General features: G+C 41.9%; 1 long non-coding RNA gene across 1 annotated transcript in view; it reads right to left on the reverse strand.

The window, feature by feature from the left end:
- LOC138975256 (uncharacterized) overlaps positions 1-2,809 on the reverse strand; it is a 119,300-nt gene extending 116,491 nt beyond the window's left edge. The window contains exon 1 of the long non-coding RNA XR_011458580.1: positions 2,123-2,809. This is a non-coding gene — a long non-coding RNA (uncharacterized lncRNA). The remainder of the gene's footprint in view (positions 1-2,122) is intronic.
- Between the last annotated feature and the right edge of the window lie 19,055 nt (positions 2,810-21,864).

The raw sequence follows: 21,864 nt of genomic DNA on the forward strand, positions 1-21,864 counted from the left end.
TGTAATTAGACCTGTTGGCAGAGATGCTATGCTGCCGGTTGCAATAAACAGTTATAAGGAAGCAAGACTTGCCTGGGGGGAAAAAGGGTAGGGGGGGGGGGGGGTCGTCATGGGTTTGGTCCGTACTTTGAGAGAAGTGTCTACTCCCACTCACTGTGCTCTCTGTTCTGTGGAAAGCAAGCACTACTGGAATGAATATGTGCCTTATCTAAAGGAAAGGGAATGTGTTGGTATCTGTGCTGTTTTATTTTGTTGTTTTTGTGTGGACTGTGCTCATTTTGATGCCGTCAAAATGAATTGTGAAAGTTCAGGTCCTAAAATGTGTCAACATCAGGACAGTTTAAAAGCACTGTGTAGAATATGTGGAGAGAGGGCTAAGCGAAAGGGTGATAACAAGAAACCAAAACTATGTGTTTATTACAAAGTAGACATTATGCAGGTTTTCTCCGTTAGTATAAATGGAGATGATGATGACAAGCATCCAGCTCAAATGTGCAACAGGTGTTACATTATGATGAAAAAATCGCTCAGGACAAAAGACTTGAAAACATTGGACAATACTGCAAAGAGAGTGATCACAGAGTCATTTTGGTTGCCTCACAATTCTGACAACTGCACTGTGTGTTCTCATTACAAGTCACAAGACACAGCTGGAAGACCAACCAGAACCAGGTGGGCCAAAAAGCGACAAGTCAGGGACTCTGATCTTTCATGTTCGTTTGAGCCCCCAGAGTTTTCCACACCCAAAAAGCAAAAAGTGTCAGTAACAGACGCCCAGACATCTCCATTCCAGTTTTCTTCTTTAAAACCAGGTACATCTTCTCAGATCTTACCTGTAACATTTCACAAAACACCCGAAACAGTGAACACGATGACGTCACCAATTAAACAGCTACAATCGCCATGCATCAGTGACACTCTAGCCAAAACGACTGACGAGCCTTTGTCAAAAATGGAGGAGAAACTTGCAACAAGCCTTCTTCGCCGAAAGCAGACAAAATCGAGTGACAAAAACCTTGTGTCTTTAATGTTTGTCTGCGTGTACATATTTATGTCTGTCTCAGACGATTGTGTAAAGCCGAGAAGAACGGGTATCGTGTACATTATGTATATTACAGTACAACGCAAAATAGATTCTTTGAGTGAGAAAGACAACTTTATGCTTGCCCTCTCCCACTATAAAAGTGTAAAACAAGATATATGTACTAAAGCCATCGGATATCACGAGCAGTGGATTATCACAATGGAGTGCAGGTGTATTGGATTAGCAGTTATTTATTCTACTTTCTGGTGCAAAGGTAAGGCTTGCTTCCTTTATTCTGCTTGCTGTACTGTGTTTAGCATGCTTGTTGCATCTAATACAAAACTGTATCATGTCTGTAGTTAAGGTGTGTATGACGCTATTTTTCAATGATGACAAACTTCTGTGCTAACACTTTCAAAACACACCAAAGCACCTCAATCAGTTAGTACTGATAAATATTTCTTACCAAATTCAAATGGGATTACAATTGCATTGAGTGGTATCTGCAGAAATCAATCTAGTCATGTGTCAAATTTCAAGAAAAAAATGCAACAAACGGCTCAGCTATCAGTAAATAAAGTTGTAAGTAAGAGTATTACAGCTACGGTCAGACAGGCCAGTTTGTTGCTGGCACTGACTGGCTGGCTCGCTGTGTGCAGCTGGCTGGGCTATTTATAGATGGCTGCTCTAGATAACCGAATTCTCAGTGCTGGGAAGGTGTGTAGGTCGAACTGTGCAGGGTCAACCGCAACAAACTCTAACCATTCATTCTACACTGCATTTGAGTGACTTATATACCGACATTTTTATTTCTTATTTTCAGCATAGGTGTAGGAAAAATCATGAACCAAAATGTTATTTATTTTCTAATTTAACATTTGTTTTACAAATGTGACCATGGTCTTTCAAACATACAGTGACATTAAACAGTGTTATGTTAAAGAAAAGAAAAAAAGAAACAAGAAGGGCAAAGCCCATACAACTCACATGCTTGACCTTGACCTTTACATGACCGTGACCCTCAAATAACTAAACCTAGCAATGACATCATACACTAAGAACTGCTTTACACATTTTTCCTACCAAAATACATGTGACCTTGACCCAAGGTCAAGGTCATCCAAGGTCATGCAACACAAAGCTGTTAATTCAAGACATAGGAAGTACAATGGTGCTTATTGGCTCTTTCTACCATGAGATATGGTCACTTTTAGTGGTTCACTACCTTATTTTGGTCACATTTCATAAGGGTCAAAGTGACCTTGACCTTGATCATAATTATGTGACCAAATGTGTCTCATGATGAAAGCACAACATGTGCCCCACATAATCTTTAAGTTTGAAACAGTTATCTTCCATAGTTCAGGGTCAAGGTCACTTCAAAATATGTATACAATCCAACTTTGAAGAGCTCCTGTGACCTTGACATTGAAGCAAGTTTAACCAAACTGGTATCAAAAGATGGGGCTTACTTTGCCCTATATATCATATATAGGTGAGGTATTCAATCTCAAAAACTTCAGAGAAAATGTGAAAAATGTGAAAAATAGCTGTTTTTTAGGCAACATTTATGGCCCCTGCGACCTTGACCTTGAAGCAAGGTCAAGATGCTATGTATGTTTTTTGGGGCCTTGTCATCATACACCATCTTGCCAAATTTGGTACTGATAGACTGAATAGTGTCCAAGAAATATCCAACGTTAAAGTTTTCCGGACGGCCGGCCGGACGGACGGACGACTCGGGTGAGTACATAGACTCACTTTTGCTTCGCATGTGAGTCAAAAAGCTTTTGTTCACAAATCAGAAAATACATTTACCTACAGGCCAAACAGTGTCTGTGGCGGCAAAGAACCCAGCAAAAAGCACTCATCTATATTTTTAGACCAGTGGCACGTTGTCAATAACAGGCGCTTGCATTTGGATGTGTCCACTGATAGTAGGTTTGGTTGTGATCAATCAGAATGATGTGGGAATAAAAATGTATGACATTTTGTATGATGACATGTAATTCACATATGCTGAAATGCAATATACATGATATATATAATATTATTATGGCTGTTGCCATGACCATGAACCCCAAGAAAGGTTTAATGTTATGTAAAATCAAAATACCAAAATCAAGCACCTATTAATCTGGTCTACGGCGCGGGAAGATTGAGGCCTTCGTAAACGTTCAACGTTGGCCAATAATGATTTTAACAATGTTGTGTCGTTTTGTATTATGTTTTATTTTGTTGATCAATTGATAAATATGTCTTCCCAACATATTACAAATCAAACAGAAATAAAGTCTTAGAGAACTACAATAATTATTGTTGCCGTCAAAACCTTCCAAGGCCTCAACCGTTCTCACGAGATCAGTTACATTTTTGTCTCTCTCTCTCTCTCTCTCTCTCTCTCTCTCTCTCTCTCTCTCTCTCTCTCTCTCTCTCTCTCTCTCTCTCTGTATGTATGTCTTTGTCTGTGTCTCCCTCTGAGTCTCTCCGCTTCTGTCTTTCTATGTCTGTCCCTGTCTGTGTGTGTGCGTGTCTCTCTCTCTCTCTCTCTCTCTCTCTCTCTCTCTCTCTCTCTCTCTCTCTCTCTCTCTCTCTCTCTCGCTCTTGCTTTTTCTCTCTCTCATCTGACTCTCGGCACACAGGTCAAAGCAGAGGTTAACTTGAGTGCATGTGTACCTAGCAGGAGGGGTGTGATTCAGTTCTTGAATTAGCTGAGGGCGGTGGTGAACATGGGTCTCAAAGCATTGGGCTATTTTTAGACCGTCAACACAGACAGTACAGCGTCGTCAATCCCCGCGTGAAGGAAATCGCTCACCTTCCGAAACGTAGTGATATTATTGACACGCCAGATTAGTGCGGTAGCGTATTGTGCTAAGCAGGAAAGCGCGCTTCTCTGTATTCTTGTTAACTTCGCAATTTCCGGAAAACATCCACTTTCACTTTGAGACTGTTCTGTTTACATTCGACACTATCAAAACCACTTTGCATTGCAATACTGATGATAATTTTTTCTGTGTTCGAAAACTGCAGTCAATCGTTATTATATCCCCTTAGGTACAGTTTTATAACATTATTGGCACATGTAAACAATAGGAATTAATTAATGAACGCTACGAAAAGGGCAGCCTTTAACCTCCCTGTTGTCACTCAGCATTTTTTTTTTAAATTCTCATCCACACTTTCAGCACTCCCCCCACCCGCCCTCCCCATCTCAGATGTAATTTGTAAATGACGTTTTCAGCCTTCAATCCACTATTTAACATAGTAAGTCAAGCTTTTCAAACCTTATTAATAATTGCTTTGATGTTTTGCTGATGTTCAGTTTATTATTTAATGAAGATCTCATGGTTCAAAATTTCATATTATTTTTTCAAAAACGTGCGTGTGTTCCATTTCAAACTAACCTCACTGATGTGAACTCCATTATTACTGTCACATTTGTTTTACAAATTACACCCATAATCCAAACCAACGCGCAAACACACACACACCACAACTACACACATATGCATGGGTGCAACCTGGAAAATTCCAAAAACCTGCAAAAGTTGGGGACCGGGGGCCGGGAGGCCCCAGGTGGGGTACAGGGGCAGCGCCCTGTTTGGGGGGTCTGGGGGGCGAATCCCCCCATAAGCTGAAGCTTTTTTAGTATTTAAAATGCCAAAAAACCCTCTCCTGGAACAAAAACATACAAAGTAAACCATACTATTCATCCTAAAATTTGTTTTATTATCAATCAATCAATCAATATGAGGCTTATATCGCGCGTATTCCGTGGGTACAGTTCTAAGCGCAGGTATTTTTTGTTTTTTTGTTGTTTTTTTTGCTCGTCAACTTTTCAAAAATCGGCACTGCCGGCAGCCGATGAAACCAAAAACCGGCTGCCGGCGTGTAGCCGGCAGAGTTGCACCCATGCATATGTACTCGTTACGGCCAACGCTCGTCACAACACTGATAGACTATGAAGCAATCTCTTCGATCATCTCTGCGCTGAGTCGGTCACACTTTTGCTCACCCCTGCCAACAATCTCAAACGTATCCTTTTTTTCAATCACTACAAAATTATCATACAGCTTTTTATGTCTCACTAAATTATAAATCAGATGTATGTGGTTGTTTGTTGCCTTGAATGCCCCAAGGGGCAAAAATGAGTGTTTCTTCCATACTAATTAGCCTCATTTGCCTAAACCATATAGGAGTTATCCGTCCTTAGAGAGTTAAAACAAATTATATAAATACCATGCTAATTTCAAATACAGCGTTTTGCTATTCACTTCAATATAATAGTAAATAACAATCAAGAAATAACGAAGTCTTTAAACCACAATTTCCCAGATATTTACACTTTTCATTTTGTTTCAATTCACACCACAAAACATACACTTCGCCTTTTGGCAGTTTTGCTATTCAGTCTCAAGTCTAAATAATAATAGTATAAATCATAACTAATTTTCTTCACACCATCATAGACATAATGTTGCCTCACATGTTCTTTGTACAATCGTTGGTTTTCACAATAAATATTGCATTACTGTAATTGTCTTCTTTTTCTTTAACAATGTCTTTCCAAAAACAAAACTCAAAGACCACAAAAGCTATTGCAACCTACTCCTATCTCTCGTCTCTCTTCCTGGGTACAATGGTACCTAAGACTTACATTCAAATGCTTACATTTCCATGCTACCCACATTGTCAAAATACCAATAATTATTCAAAACAAATGTTAACTACTACCTAACTTCATTTCAGACCCACACCCATTATTATACACACATTTCACATTTAAACCATTAGTCGGCCCCCTGTCGATATTTATCGACTAAGTTCCTTGTTTACTTTAAAATTGAAAAATAACACACGCAAGGTCCGCCGACCTTCTTCGCCACCTTTTATTTTAAAGGCACAGTGCAGCTCACAGCCTTCGTTTTGCGTTTTTGTTGCAGCTGAGTGCATTTACAGTTCAAAAATCCTCCTATGGTAGTAAAACAAACCCAAAACTACCCAACGACGACATCTGTGAAGCTCGACAGTTTCTTGTTCACGCGAGTGCATAGATAAACAAGAAGGGCAAAGCCCATACGACTCACATGCTTGACCTTCTGCTTTACACATTTTTCCTACCAAAATACATGTGACCTTGACCCAAGGTCAAGGTCATCCAAGGTCATGCAACACAAAGCTGTTAATTCAAGACATAGGAAGTACAATGGTGCTTATTGGTTCTTTCTACCATGAGATATGGTCACTTTTAGTGGTTCACTACCTTATTTTGGTCACATTTCATAAGGGTCAAAGTGACCTTGACCTTGATCATATGGGACCAAATGTGTCTCATGATGAAAGCATAACATGTGCCCCACATAATTTTTAAGTTTGAAACAGTTATCTTCCATAGTTCAGGGTCAAGGTCACTTCAACATATGTATACAATCCAACTTTGAAGAGCTCCTGTGACCTTGACCTTGAAGCAAGGTAAACCAAACTGGTATCAAAAGATGGGGCTTACTTTGCCCTATATATCATATATAGGTGAGGTATTCAATCTCAAAAACTTCAGAGAAAATGGGAAAAATGTGAAAAATAGCTGTTTTTTAGACAACATTTATGGCCCCTGCGACCTTGACCTTGAAGCAAGGTCAAGATGCTATGTATGTTTTTTGGGGCCTTGTCATCATACACCATCTTGCCAAATTTGGTACTGATAGACTGAATAGTGTCCAAGAAATATTCAACGTTAAAGTTTTCCGGACGGCCGGCCGGACGGACGGACGGACGACTCGGGTGAGTACATAGACTCACTTTTGCTTCGCATGTGAGTCAAAAACGCTGGCGCTGGACCCGAGTACTCTTCAGAATAGCTCGCTCCCCCAGTATGAAAGTTTTTGTCTTGTGCACGTGGATTTAAAAAAAAATTTAATTTTTTATTTTTTATTTTACACAATTAAAAAAATTATTAGAGTAAAATAAAACATTAAAACGTTCATAATAAACAATAGTAAACAAGAATTAATTAAAAAAAAATTAAAAAAAATTAGACCGCCAATGCCGGGAATCGAACCCGGATCACTTTGGCCATAGTCGGACGCGCTTTCCATCAAGCCATTGCCAGTGAACTCAAATGACTAGACTGCTAACGTTGCTGCTTCATAAAATTAGGTCGCGCAGTGGCACACGCACGCAAAGCACGCACGCACGCAAAGCCTGGTGTCGCTGGCTGACTGGGCGGTTCTATGAGCCGAACGGCTGTCCTATCCCACCGCGAATCGCGCCCCCCGTTAAGAGTCGTTTTTGTGATTTATTTGGCATTTAGGTCCCAGGTAACATTATCAAGTTTTAATACGATCAATCGGACCTATTATCAAGTTAGTGTATCAACTTTTGAACGAACTGCGCCCAGTAGTTTCCCAGCAATAAGCTGTTAAGTCGAGACGAACAGACACAATTAAAGTCTGCTGGACCCTCCTACTGCGTACTCGGGGATTAACCTAGTTATCATAGTGGTGTTTGGTCGGAGTTCGATTCAACTGAGTGATTCCGGCCTCCATTTTTTGTTTTACACAAACTCATGATGATGTCTGACATAGATAGTTTGCTAGTGATGTGTCTTTTTGTGCATGATGTGATCTACCTGATCTAAATTTAGATCCAAAATAGGTCAAGACCAGCCGGGACAGAGTCCGAAATTAATTCGTAAAAAAAATCGCAGTTCTTGACTCTTTGGGTGCAAGTCAATGAAACTTGGTAGTTCTTCTAACGGATAGCTGCCTGAGGTATGACTAAAAGCCCCAGGGGCTCCGTGCACCTGGATTTGACAAGTTCAGTACCTTTAACCGTATCTCCAACTTTGTAAGTGGCAATTTCCATGTTGCTGGTCAACTTGATCAGTAAGCTTAGCCGGTGATTCTGTAAAAAAACGACAGATCTGCAGCAAGACGACAGATGGGACAGCCTTGTTCTGTTGAACCAGATTTTGCAATCAATGCTCTAAAAGCGACAGCAAATGAACAAAACTGTAAGCATACTGTTTTAGTTTAATTCTTATTTTTTCGCTCAGGATTTTGAATCAGGATTTTGTTGTCGGGATTGATCTAAGCGGTTGCTTATGAAGTTGTGCGCCTTGAATCACTGTCTGTCTCTATCGCTCTCTCTCTCACCGCTTCGGCCAACTCATAATCTTCAGCTCTTTTCACCCCAGCAGATTATGTGTATTCTTTGTTGTTTTCTTTATTTCTTCAATGTTAAAATGTATGTATATCGTTAGCTAAACGTGAGTTCGACTTTTATACCGCAGAATATTTAAATCGTTTTGCTAAAGAAAGTAGTCTCCGAGTTAACGATCAATATGCAGATGACCTCTATAAATTATTCACTTGTACTCTGAGATCAAAGACAATGACCAATGACAGGTGAGATCGAGACTCGGTTTTGATGGATTATCCATATGGTTGTGATGGATTATCTAGAATAATCACCTCCTCAGCTAACAGAGAAAAAGAAGCAGGTCATGGGACAAAAAATAATACATACCCTGAGACAAAATCCACCTCATCTATGAGGACATGCAGATGTCCATTCTTCACGCATGCGAGCAGGTCAGTGACGGCCTGGTCAACGCCTGCTTCACGGTTCGTGAAATCGTAGTGATGCAAAACTAAAGAACCTGGGGTCGGGGGTGGTGTAGGGTCCGCGCTGAGTGCCATCCCTAGTTGCCCTGCCACCATGCGTGAGACGGCCCGTGTGTTGTAGCTACCACTGAGAACGTGAACATCGTGTCCCTGTAGCAGACATCGCAATCCCCGGAGCACCATGACCACGGTTTTACCTGTGCACAGAGTTAGTACAGCGGTCAGTGATAAGAAGGGATGAATATATGACACATATGATGGATCACACGACCATAGCTTTTTCTCGTTTATTGCAGCCACTTTTACTTATCACATCGGTATATCTTCACTTGGTGTTAGGGAAGCGACAAACAAGTATATTCCACGCTTTACATACAACTCTGCAACCCAGTATCGAGAAAAGCAGAAACAGGAAGAAGAAACAAGTCGCGTAAGGCGAAAATACAACATTTAGTCAAGTAGCTGTCGAACTCACAGAATGAAACTGAACGCAATGCAACGCAGCAAAACCGTATACTCGTAGCATCGTCAGTCCACCGCTCATGGCAAAGGCAGTGAAATTGACAAGAAGAGCGGGGTAGTAGTTGCGCTGAGAAGGATAGCACGCTTTTCTGTACCTCTCTTCGTTTTAACTTTCTGAGCGTGTTTTTAATCCAAACATATCATATCTATATGTTTTTGAAATCAGGAACCGACAAGGAATAAGATGAAAGTATTTTTAAATTTGTATATATTTAATTTTCAGAGCTTGTTTTTAATCCAAATATAACATATTTTTATATGTTTTTGGAATAAGAAAATAATGGAGAATAAGATAAACGTAAATTTAGATCGTTTTATAAAAATAATACTTTTTTTACAATTTTCAGAATTTTAATGACCAAAGTCATTAATTAATTTTTAAGCCACCAAGCTGAAATGCAATACCGAAGTCCGGGCTTCGTCGGAGATTACTTGACCAAAATTTCAACCAATTTGGTTGAAAAATGAGAGCGTGACAGTGCCGCCTCAACTTTCACGAAAAGCCGGATATGACGTCATCAAAGACATTTATCAAAAAAATGAAAAACACGTCTGAGGATATCATACCCAGGAACTCTCATGTCAAATTTCATAAAGATCGGTCCAGTAGTTTAGTCTGAATCGCTCTACACACACACACAGACAGACAGACAGACAGACAGACAGACACACATACACCACGACCCTCGTCTCGATTCCCCCCTCTACGTTAAAACATTTAGTCAAAACTTGACTAAATGTAAAAATGACGTAACACATTTTGTTACAAATAAAATGCCGAAAACTCTCGTCCTCGTCAGTAGCGGTCTACTGAATAGTGTGAGATTTTGAAATGGGTAATGATATTTCAAAGTGAAATGTCAAAATTGTTAAAATGGTACGTGCACACCTAAAGAGGGCGGTCGTGTATAATCGCATACAAGAATCAAAAGCGGTCGTCTTGAACCGACCGTCCGATAGAACACAGTTAATAACACAACATCTAGCTGAAGCATAAAATAAAATGTCTCATCACAAAGATCTCTACACACACGCATGTGCTAAGATTGTTTCCATGACTGGTAGTAGAACATGCACGAATTCCAAAATTGCGTGTATTACCTGTATGCTGTAATGCAGTCGGCGCGTAATGGAGAGAGAGAGAGAGAGAGAGAGAGAGAGAGAGAGAGAGAGAGAGAGAGAGAGAGAGAGAGAGAGATGGTGTGTGTGTGTGCGTGTGTGTGTGTGTGTGTGTGTGTGTGTGCGTGCGTGCGTGCGTGCGTGTGTGGGTGTGTGTGTGCCTGTGTGTGTGTGCGTGTGTGCGCGCGTGTGTGTTTGTGTGTGTGTGTGTGTGTGTTTGTGTGTGTGTGTGTGTTCGTTTTTTTGTGTGTGCATCTAACAAAAAAATAAAAGTACAAACCCGTGCAAAGCACAGACTTCCGCCCTCACTTCTGCAAAGCACTAGATCATAAAAGAACAGCAAAATGAAAATTGAATTGCAGAAAGTCACCTGTCCCGGGCGGTCCAATGATGCAAATAAGTCTAGGATCTCTGTTCATCAGGCCTAGCTGCTGTAACGTCAGGACCAAGAGTGCCAGCCTCCTCCCCAGTTCTGCCACCGCCTGTCCTACAGTGCGCACTTCCACACGAACGCCGTTGTAACAAGGTACACTAACAGTTGTCGCCGGTCCCACAAATCTGGTAGAATAAAAATGCAGTCAGAAGTGAACGTCACAATAACTGCTTGTGCGCTTTTTAACTGAGCTGAACAAAAGCCTTGTTGATTGGTTCACAAAGGTCTATTAAAGGACCATAACAGGCTCTTTTTAAGGTCAGATAAAGCAGTTGGGGTTGATTTAATGACATAGGTAAGCATCTACAGATGCAAAAACCGATCAGTAAATCTCAGGTTTTGTGTTGCATCAGTCTAATTTTACACAAAATGCATGCTCAAAAAGCGACCAAATTCGTCTGCTACGCGAGACTTCAAATTCCCCGCGGCGGCAAGCCCTTGGCTGTGACGTCACAGGGGGAGCCAGAAGCGAAAGTAGCAACGCTCGGTGTGCGTCTTTGCTGCAGCTGTGGATGCGCGCGTGCTCCCGACATCATGCCGAGAGAGTGTGCTGCTGCCGAATGTTCGGAGTTGCAAAAAAAAGACTCAGGCTTGAGTTTTTATTTGTTTCTATCCGACTGGGTAACAACTACAACGACGACAATAACACTGACAACAACTCGAAAACCAAGAACAACTACAATGTCAACAACAACAGCTTTACACTGATAAACTGTAGGTGGAACACGATTGATTTGACACGTTACAACCTTGATTTCATCTACGACGACGACGACGACGACAACAACAACATCAAATTAAATTCGAGAACATAATTATACGTCTTCAACAACATAGCCAACAACAAATCCGATAGAACTTCCACTACACTCACAACAGTGATCATGGGCTGCCTAATCTATTTGCTGAGTCTGGCAGACATTTTACTTCAACCCTTGAGAGAGAATGTTTTTTCCTCGTACACTTTGTGCCTCAAACCTGACTAAGAGGATACAATTCTACATTAATCCCCGATTATCAACCCAAATAGGTGGGACATTTCCGTCTCAACTCGGACGCCGCTGTAAGAACGATCTCCAGTAACAGACGCTGATAACGATACAGCTATCTGCTCGCTCCTAAGCCACTCCCCCAGCCTGTATGTCTACACACTGGCACCAATTAAACCTCCAACTGAGCTGTTAATCCGTGGTTTGTAAAAATGTAAAAATATTGTACACATTACGTCGAACCTAAATCCACGATTTGTAAAAAAAAAAAATAATTAAATAAATAAATATCTCTATTCCGCCTATTGTCCCATCGCTGGGAAATTCGGATCGCTTCCTCCCAGTGGAAAGCTGGGAGCAACAGAGTCGCGCTACCCCAAAGTCAAGGGATCCATTAGATTTTTCTTTTTCTTTTTCCATTTCGTTATTTTCCTTCATCGCTGGTGAATTCGGATCGCTTCCTCACATTGAAAAATTAGCAGCAACAGAGTCGCGTTTGTGGTCCAAGTTGTGGAAATTTCCAAGTTGTGGAATGTGTCCAAGTTGTGGAATGTGTCCAAGTTGTGGTATGTGTCCAAGTTGTGGAATGTGTCCAATATGTGCAATGTTGTGGTATATGTCCAAGATGTGGAATGTGTTCAAGATGTGGTATGTGTCCAAGTTGTGGTATGTGTCCAAGTTGTGGTATGTGTCCAAGATGTGGAATGTGTTCAAGATGTGGTATGTGTCCAAGATGTGGAATGTGTCCAAGATGTGGTATGTGTCCAAGTTGTGGTATGTGTCCAAGATGTGGTATGTGTCCAAGTTGTGGTATGTGTCCAAGATGTGGTATGTGTCCAAGTTGTGGTATGTGTCAAAGATGTGGTAATGTGTCCAAGTTATGGTATGTGTCCAATATGTGGTATGTGTCCAAGTTGTGGTATGTGTCCAAGTTGTGGTATGTGTTCAAGATGTGGTATGTGTCCAAGATGTGGTATGTGTCCAAGATGTGGAATGTGTCCAAGTTGTGGTATGTGTTTAAGTAGTGGTATGTGTCCAAGTTGTGGTTTGTGTCCAAGACGTGGTATGTGTCCAAGTTGTGGTATGTGTCTAAGTTGTGGTATGTGTCCAAGCTATTGTAATGTGTCCAAGTTATGGTATGTGTCCAAGTTGTGGTATGCGTATAAGATGTGGTCTGTGTCCAAGTTGTGGTATGTGTCCAAGATGTGGTATGTGTCTAAGTTGTGGTAATTGACCAATTTGTGGTATGTGTCAAAGACGTGGTAATATCGTCATGTGTCCAAGTTTTGGTATGTGTCCAAGTTGTGGAATGTGATGGGACAATAAAGAAATGGAGAAAAAAAATCTAATAGATTCACTGACTTTCGGGTAGCGCGACTCTGTTGTTTCTAGTTTTTCACTCGAAGGAAGCGACCCAAATTTCCCAGCGATGGGACAATAAAGAAAAGGAAGAAAAATCCCAAAGATCTCCCTTGACTTTGGGGTATCGCGACTCTGTTGCTGCTAGCTTTCCACTGGGAGGAAGTGATCCGAATTTCCCAGCGACGGGACAATCTAGTAATGATATGGAGAAAGAAAACAAAATCAACGGAGTCGCGCTACCCCAAAACTCAAGGGTATTTGTTTTTGTGCCTTGACTATTGGGATGACAAGAAGATATCGGGAACATTAACGTGATTTGTAAAAAAAATGATCACAAATCACGGGGTGCGCAGACCCTTGATTTTAACTCCCAGGCTCAAAATTGTAAGGTTCCGCAGGTAAAGTTGCTTCTATGAATACCCCATCTGACGTCATCGAAAAAATTTACCCAGAATTCACCACTTCCGTACTCTCGCGGACGTTCGAGATACAACGGCCGCCAGATCGGAACGCGAAAACGCTTCGCTTCAGCCACGAAATTCGTCGGATTATGGCCTAAACGATTCCGAAATAAACTAAACCCTGTGAGGGAAGGTGAGAAAACAATTTCCTACGGAATGCATATGTCTGGTTAACCTAAGTCACGCCAAAACGCAAATAAACGCGTTTTTGACACCAAAAATACCCTGTTAGGGTCCTTTAATGCAATATCAATATCAAAATATTAGAAAGCATGCAGCGTAAAAAGCAAATCACAAAAAAATGGTTGAGAAAACAGACGCGAACAACGGAGAATCAGTGTGTTTCAAACTAACTCTATCTTTAAATGTACAGTCTCTCTCCTTCAAGCGATCGTTTGCGCCACCTCGGATCTGCACAATATGTTACATGGGATGAAGGCAGCAATCCCCTTGGACCCAAACCAAACAGCCTGGAAGCACTTCTGTCAGGGTCCCCACAGGTTTTTAGAAACAAAATTCCATGACTTTCCATGAGCCTCAACAACATTTTCCTGGAACAAGCTCTTTTACTTATGTCATAAGACAACAGTTGATTGTCAGCTAAAATGGTTCCAGCTGAGGTTAATTTATAGGGCTTTGCCCACAAACCGCTACTTATTTCTGAGAAAAATTGTTGAATCTTCTAATTGTTCGTTTTGTAACAATGAGGAAGAAACAATTAATCATTTGATGTGGCATTGCCAGCATATTAACAGGTTTTGGCAGGAACTACAGGAACTGTTAAATAAGTAGAGGTTACATGCCGAGTCTCAGTGATTATTAAAAATAATGGTCGAAGTTAGCGGATCATGAAAAATGCGAGCTTTTGCGAGCTTTTTCATGACCGCGAACTGAGACCATTATTTTTTATAATCACTGAGACGAGGTGTGTAACCTCTTTATTCCTCCTTTCTTCAGTTATTCAAAGAAAAGAGGAGTTTTTTTGCGAAAGTTTGATCGAATCCTATTCACTCAACCAGTCAACCTGCGCAGGCGATCGATTAATGCGCGGTTGTATAGTTCCGTGCAAATCATTCCATTCTGTTAACACATCTTGTCAGTTTTCCTATTTTGGACTAAAATCAAGTACACAGATATGCTGTTATTCTGCTGTGGCGGCAAAGGCAGATATTGTGTGTTCTGTGTATGTTTTGGTATCGCTTAGGATAATGTTCTTTGGTCAAATGGGACTAGCAGACGAACTTTTGCACCCGTGTTCCAACGTTAAAAACTGTATGAAGTTCAGTTTTCTGGGGAAAATAGTGTATGAAACCGCTTTATGTTGTGTAAATTGATGAGATGTGTGTGTAGTGGAGGAGTGGAAGGGTAGTAGTAGACACGAAGCCCAAGTCCAAGCGTCTTGTTTCAACTTTTTATTCAAGAAAACAATTCAAGGAAACGTAGAGGCCGAAGGCGAAACCCGTAGACAGCAAAGCAAGTGTAGTGTCGTGTTCAGCTGCTAGGAGCGAATGCATGCTTATGCCGGTGTCCGGCCTATACTTATAGCCCCGGCGCGGACTGCACAGAAAGCACCGTCCGCCGAGAATAAAAATCGCCTGAATACGGCCAGAAACACGAAATCTGTGTTTCTTACACTTGCTTTACATTACGTTATTTAAACAAATACATAACCAATCATAACAAACAATACATCAAATTAAAGCTACGACCTTTAGCTTTCTATTGCAATAGATCACATTTCCGAAAAACTTATATTTATTTAGTAAGATGCAAAAACAATGGTCCTAGTGAAGGCACTGAACCAACTTCAGTGCGGAAAATTACAAAACTCTCTAAACTGGAATAATGGACAAACTCATAAATCATACAGATAAAAAGAAGAACCCTAGACGAACATCATGATATGCGTTACTTGGGGGAAAATTATACATTGACTTAGTACGAAGCGGTAAAGTCCGAAAGTAAATGGAATCGGCTAAATTCCTGCGCGAGTACCTGTCTGCATAAATTAGCAATCTTTGCAGAGGAACCAAGCATCACTCACTACAACCAAATCCTTATAAACAAACTAAAATCATATGCAACATAGGTACGGGATATGTAATAGTGATACAAAAATGACAAAACAGTGATTGAAAAGACAAAGATGAGTTTGTGAGAATCAATTTCTCTCGACGATACATGAAAACCGGTCAAGGTCAGAGTGACGCTTTGGTCAGTTCGAAGCATTATCGTAAATAACACAATAATATGCAGCCATCCAGCCTAATCAGTGACTTCTATGCAAACCTAAATATAATTAGGACCGTATCAAAGATAAAAGGGACTTTGAAAGATAGAAGTTAGGTAGATATATAAAGAAAGGTATTGTATTAGAATTTGCGCCGGCAAGGTGCGCGCGCATCATCGTATCGTCTGCTATGGGATGGGTTATCCCGTTTGTACTGTACACAAGGCTGTTTCGCTATGCGATGATTAGAGTGTTTAGGGTAGCGAAGTGCACTTTGCTACATCCCCCCCAACTCTTTTACATATCAGCGGCCGCGCTGATTTTAAGAAAAACAGGAAAGCCTAAGGGCTGAATTTATCAAACCATCTTAGATTATCCAAAAAGAGAAAAATTGCGAAAACTTTGCCTATGACTTTCACATATGTCACTGAGAAAATCGACAGTTACAAAAACATGTTCTCGTGATCAGTACCAGCTTTGCTAAATCAAAAGTGAGGCCTGCATTTTACAAAGTGTCTCACATATGATCAAAGTACTGCGTCAAAAACATAAAAGTGCAAACAATCAGGAATTTCATGGGAAAACATTGCTACATTTATTAAATTTTCTCCACTGAGAAAAAGTAACACAATGTCAACACTACCATACAAAAATGCAACCTTCATCCCCACCAACCCGTTTAGTTGATAATATAGGGTTTCTCTTTCAATGTGCGCTCTTGTATGCACAAGCTCAACAAGAAAATGGACAGATTCACTAATGAATGACGTAGTTACCTGTTCATTACCCAAAATATATATGTGTCAACCCTAATTCCCGTTCATCAATTGTAGGGGTTTCTGCGCCTAAATCGTAAATAGGTAGCTTTACGGGCCAATGGCACTGAGGGCTTAACTTTGGACTTTTAACCGACTACTACTCAGACCTTACTGATCTCCAGAAATAATATGTGATGAAAACGGGAAAAAAAATCGCAACGATACACATGGGTTACGATACACTCGCGAGTTTTATGTGCAAAACATTATTTAGCCCAGTTGAATGCTAGTACTAGTAGCATTGTTCATTAGCTGAATCACTCAAATTCAGCCTACCGAGTAAACGATCATTCAAAAAATAAAATCAAGTTAATTGTTACCTTGCATGCAAGCAATTCGTTGTGACCGGCGAGGTGCTGGTACCGGTTGAGCAACAGGTGCAGGAGGAGGCACAGCAACCACAGCCGGACCCGCAAGAGCCGCAGGTCTGGGCCTTGGAAGTGTGATCCAGAGTTCGTCATCACTGTCACTCTCAGAGTCTGTTTCACTCGGCACTGAGGTAGCCGAAGACGGTGTATCCTCGTCTTGATTGTCAAGAGTCTCGGAGGCTGGCAGCAAGTCCTTTCTATTGACCGCTTGCTCCGCGCCACCAGCTAAAGGCGCGACGAGGTAGACGTGCTGATGTTCAGCGACGCGGCAGGTCACTCTGTAGATGTCTGGCTTCCAATAGTCCTGGATTTTGTTGCGCCCCAGGACCCGGTTCCGCAGGTAGACGTGGTCGCCAACGTTGAGGCCGTGGTCTGCAGCGCGTCTGTCAGTGAGCGCTGTCCTCTTGACCACCGCCTGTTGAAGGTGGTCAAATGCCTTCTGATGAGCCTCTGTCAGACGCAGGCGATGTTGCCGCACCCAGTCGATGGTGCCGCTGGCTGCTGGGGCTGGGAAGCCCAACATGTCGTCAACGGGCAGCCTGGGTTGTTGCCCGAAGAGCAGGAAGTGTGGTGCGAAGCCCGTGGACGCATGGGGTGTGTTGTTGTAGGCCTGGACCAGCTCCGGGAGATGAAGGGGCCACCTGGTCTTCTGCTCGTAGTGCAGGGAGCGTAACAGGTTATGCATTGACCTGTTAAACCGTTCGCACTGGCCGTTGCCCTGCGGATGATACGGTGTGGTGCGACTCTTTTTGATGCCGTACATGTCGCAGAGTTCCTTTATGAGTTTGGATTCAAAGTCTCTGCCCTGGTCACTGTGGATTCGCTCCGGAACCCCGAAGCGCTGGAACCAGTTGTTGACCAGAACTTTCGCCAACGTCGCAGCTTCTTGATTCCTGGTGGGAATCGCCTGTGTGAACTTGCTGAAGACATCAGTGAGGACGAGGACGTTCTCGCGGTTGTCGCTGGCGATTTCTAGCTTGGTGAAGTCCACAGCGAGGACCTGAAGAGGGCGGCTGGCCAGCAGAGGCGTAGAAGTGGTGTGGGTTGTCGAGGGGAGACGACCCATACAGCAGCGCTGACAGTTGTCGAGGTACTGCTTCACCTGGCTGTACATTGCTGGCGTCCCCCCTTTCCCATCCCCTTCCTGGCGGTCTGCTGACTGTCCCCACCTCGCAGGAAGCGGCACATGTCACGCTTCAGGGATTGTGGGTGGAGTCCTGTGGCGAAGGTCTTGCGCAGCGTATTGTCGTTCAGTGTGTTGGCCTCGGCAGCATTGGTCTTGGCCCACGCAGCGCGTAGGTGGCTGGCGTACTCGCTAACGGACTCGCCGAGACCCTGTTGTCGCCTGTGGAAAGCGGCAGCCAGTGCGACACTATCTCGCTGGTCGCCCCACGTCTGCTCCAAGATGGCGTAAATTTTAGCCGGCGTGTTGACCTCTGCTGCTGGTCGCCTGATGACCTCCTGTCGAGCTCTTCCGTCCAGCGCTCCAAGTATCCATGCCGCTGCAGCAAGTGCAGGGACCGTTTGTAGCTGCAGGATCAGCTTGGCCTCCTGGATGAAAGTCTCGGCGCAGTCGCCCTCGCCGGTGAAACGCCTCAGCTTGCAGAGCCGCAGGTTGGGGGTGTTTGCCTCGTCCGCCATGTTTGCCTGTACTGTCTTCTTTCAGTTGATGCTTCTGTACCCTGCTCGCAGCGCCAAATGTAGTGGAGGAGTGGAAGGGTAGTAGTAGACACGAAGCCCAAGTCCAAGCGTCTTGTTTCAACTTTTTATTCAAGAAAACAATGCAAGGAAACGTAGAGGCCGAAGGCGAAACCCGTAGACACCAAAGCAAGTGTAGTGTCGTGTTCAGCTGCTAGGAGCGAATGCATGCTCATGCCGGTGTCCTGCCTATACTTATAGCCCCGGCGCGGACTACACAGAAAGCACCGTCCGCCGAGAATAAAAATCGCCTGAATACGGCCAGAAACACGGAATCTGTGTTTCTTACACTTGCTTTACCCTACGTTATTTAAACAAATACATAACCAATCATAACAAACAATACATCAAATTAAAGCTACGACCTTTAGCTTTCTATTGCAATAGATCACATTTCCGAAAAACTTATATTTATTTAGTAAGATGCAAAAACAATGGTCCTAGTGAAGGCACTGAACCAACTTCAGTGCGGAAAATTACAAAACTCTCTAAACTGGAATAATGGACAAACTCATAAATCATACAGATAAAAAGAAGAACCCTAGACGAACATCATGATATGCGTTACTTGGGGGAAAATTATACATTGACTTAGTACGAAGCGGTAAAGTCCGAAAGTAAATGGAATCGGCTAAATTCCTGCGCGAGTACCTGTCTGCATAAATTAGCAATCTTTGCAGAGGAACCAAGCATCACTCATTACAACCAAATCCTTATAAACAAACTAAAATCATATGCAACATAGGTACGGGATATGTAATAGTGATACAAAAATGACAAAACAGTGATTGAAAAGACAAAGATGAGTTTGTGAGAATCAATTTCTCTCGACGATACATGAAAACCGGTCAAGGTCAGAGTGACGCTTTGGTCAGTTCGAAGCATTATCGTAAATTTACAATAATATGCAGCCATCCAGCCTAATCAGTGACTTCTATGCAAACCTAAATATAATTAGGACCGTATCAAAGATAAAAGGGACTTTGAAAGATAGAAGTTAGGTAGATATATAAATAAAGGTATTGTATTAGAATTTGCGCCGGCAAGGTGCGCGCGCATCATCGTATCGTCTGCTATGGGATGGGTTATCCCGTTTGTACTGTACACAAGGCTGTTTCGCTATGCGATGATTAGAGTGTTTAGGGTAGCGAAGTGCACTTTGCTACATGTGCATTTGGTTGCGTGTGATCTGTTTATTAAATGAAATATTGTTGAAAACTGACCGTCGGATTGCAGTCTGTTGTCGAAGAAACTGAGTGAAAAGAAGGGGAACTACTCTTGTCGCTAGACAAAGTATGAGTTACTTGCTTGGGAAATTGCTTGTGATGAACGTTTGAGCACAGCAGATCTAGATTTAGAAAACAACCGAACTCATGGATTTTAATTATGGAGATTCATGTGTTCAGGCCTGTAGTTGTTAATTTAAATGCGGTATGTTTGTATTGTTTGCTCCAGAGATGTATACTTCGTACATTAGAGCGTTCGGAACTTTTCAGTCGCAAAAAGTAGTACCGAAACAGAACAACTCAACCTATTGCACTATCGAGGATTCAGGCTGTTGCTGGGTCGTTATTTGTTTGGTTGCTGGGTCATTATCGAAAAATAACTACCCCTACAAGTTTACAGAGGTAAAGAAGCAGAGGGGGGAATAATAGTTGTTATCATAATTTCCGGTTTTCGGAAGCGTTGGTATTGTTTGGAGTTCAGGAAAATATGTTCACTGATAAAGCCTTAGATTTCATTATTTTATTGGCCAAATTTTATATTTACAAATGTAAATGGAACTCTGAAAGACCGATGCTTCCGATATTCTTGAAATTTTTGAAAAGTAGATATTTATTGGACAAGTACAAGGGGGGATTAGCAGAAGATAAGTTTGACCGCCTCTGGCAACCATATTCTAACCTGGTTTCATGAAAACTGTCCAGTACTAGGCTCTACTCTTCCTCCCTAATTCGTTAACAGTATCTTGATATATATTCTGTTGTAAACTTGAATCTTGTAGCAATCAATATTGTTTAAAGGTCTAGTAGTTGTTGTAGTCAAACGGTCCTATACAGTGCCTCTTTAACTTTCTCCCTCTCTCTCTCTACTTCTCTCTCTGTTCTAGATCATTCTTTTTATGCATGTTGTAGGTATGAATGTGGCGATGTGAATTGTGATGTAATGTATAATGTGTTGTAAAAAAAAACCAGGAAAAAAAAATATTAAAGAAAAAAAAAACCATTTTCCATGACTAGATCCACAGGTTGCCATTTCCGAACACGCAAACTGTTTACGTCTTGTCACTGCCAGTTTTGACACTGGCTTGCTTTGCACTGAATGTGAGTCAGTTTCTACGCAGTGTCTCTTCGACAAGCAAGTCAAGCATTTGCTACGCAGTCTAGTCAGATTATCGGTAATGTTTGCTGGTCCTAACTGGACCAGCCACTGTTTGTATCCATCTGCACTTTCGTAAATTCCGTTTCGTAACCGTCACTGTGACTTGACGAACTGTCATTTTTTCATCGCGATACACAGTTCATTGCGAAGATCTTCCTCGGTAATTCGTTCCAATTCCACATACTTTTTGTTGTCAAGAAACAACTCGAAAGAAAGTTTCAAACTCATCATCCTCCATTTTGCTAGTCGAAGCGCTAAAGTACTTTATCGATGCAAAAACAAAAGCAGAAAACTTCGACGAAACCGACTCAAATGCAGCGCAGACGACACGACAAGATAACGGAAGGAAGTGAGCCTCGCTTTGGCTCAAGTGCCGTTAAAAATACCATTATTCTCGTATGCAAATACGAACAAGAAGTTGGTCATACGAACAAGCCTTGTGCTGGCGACGCAAATCGCCGCTGGCTGGCAAAGGTTAAATTTTTTTTCTTTCTTATTTTTGTTAAATTCCATGACTTTCCATGGCTTGAATTGAAATTCCATGACTTTCCAGGCCTGGAAAATTAAAAATCAAATTCCATGACTTTCCAGGTTTTCCATGACCTGTACGAACCCTGTTCTGTGCTAAATAGGATTTTTTTGTTGAAGGGATTTCGCAGATCGGCGAAAGCGGTTCTTACTAAACTAATTCAATCAATTCAGCACAACAATAACAACAACAATAACAACAACAACAACAACAACAACAACAACAACAACAACAACAACAACAACAACAGAGACAGTATCAACACTATTATTTGTATGACATTAGCATGTGATACTCCTTGCTA

Source organism: Littorina saxatilis, linkage group LG9 (genome assembly GCF_037325665.1).
Source record: "Littorina saxatilis isolate snail1 linkage group LG9, US_GU_Lsax_2.0, whole genome shotgun sequence".
Lineage (NCBI taxonomy): Eukaryota > Metazoa > Mollusca > Gastropoda > Littorinimorpha > Littorinidae > Littorina > Littorina saxatilis.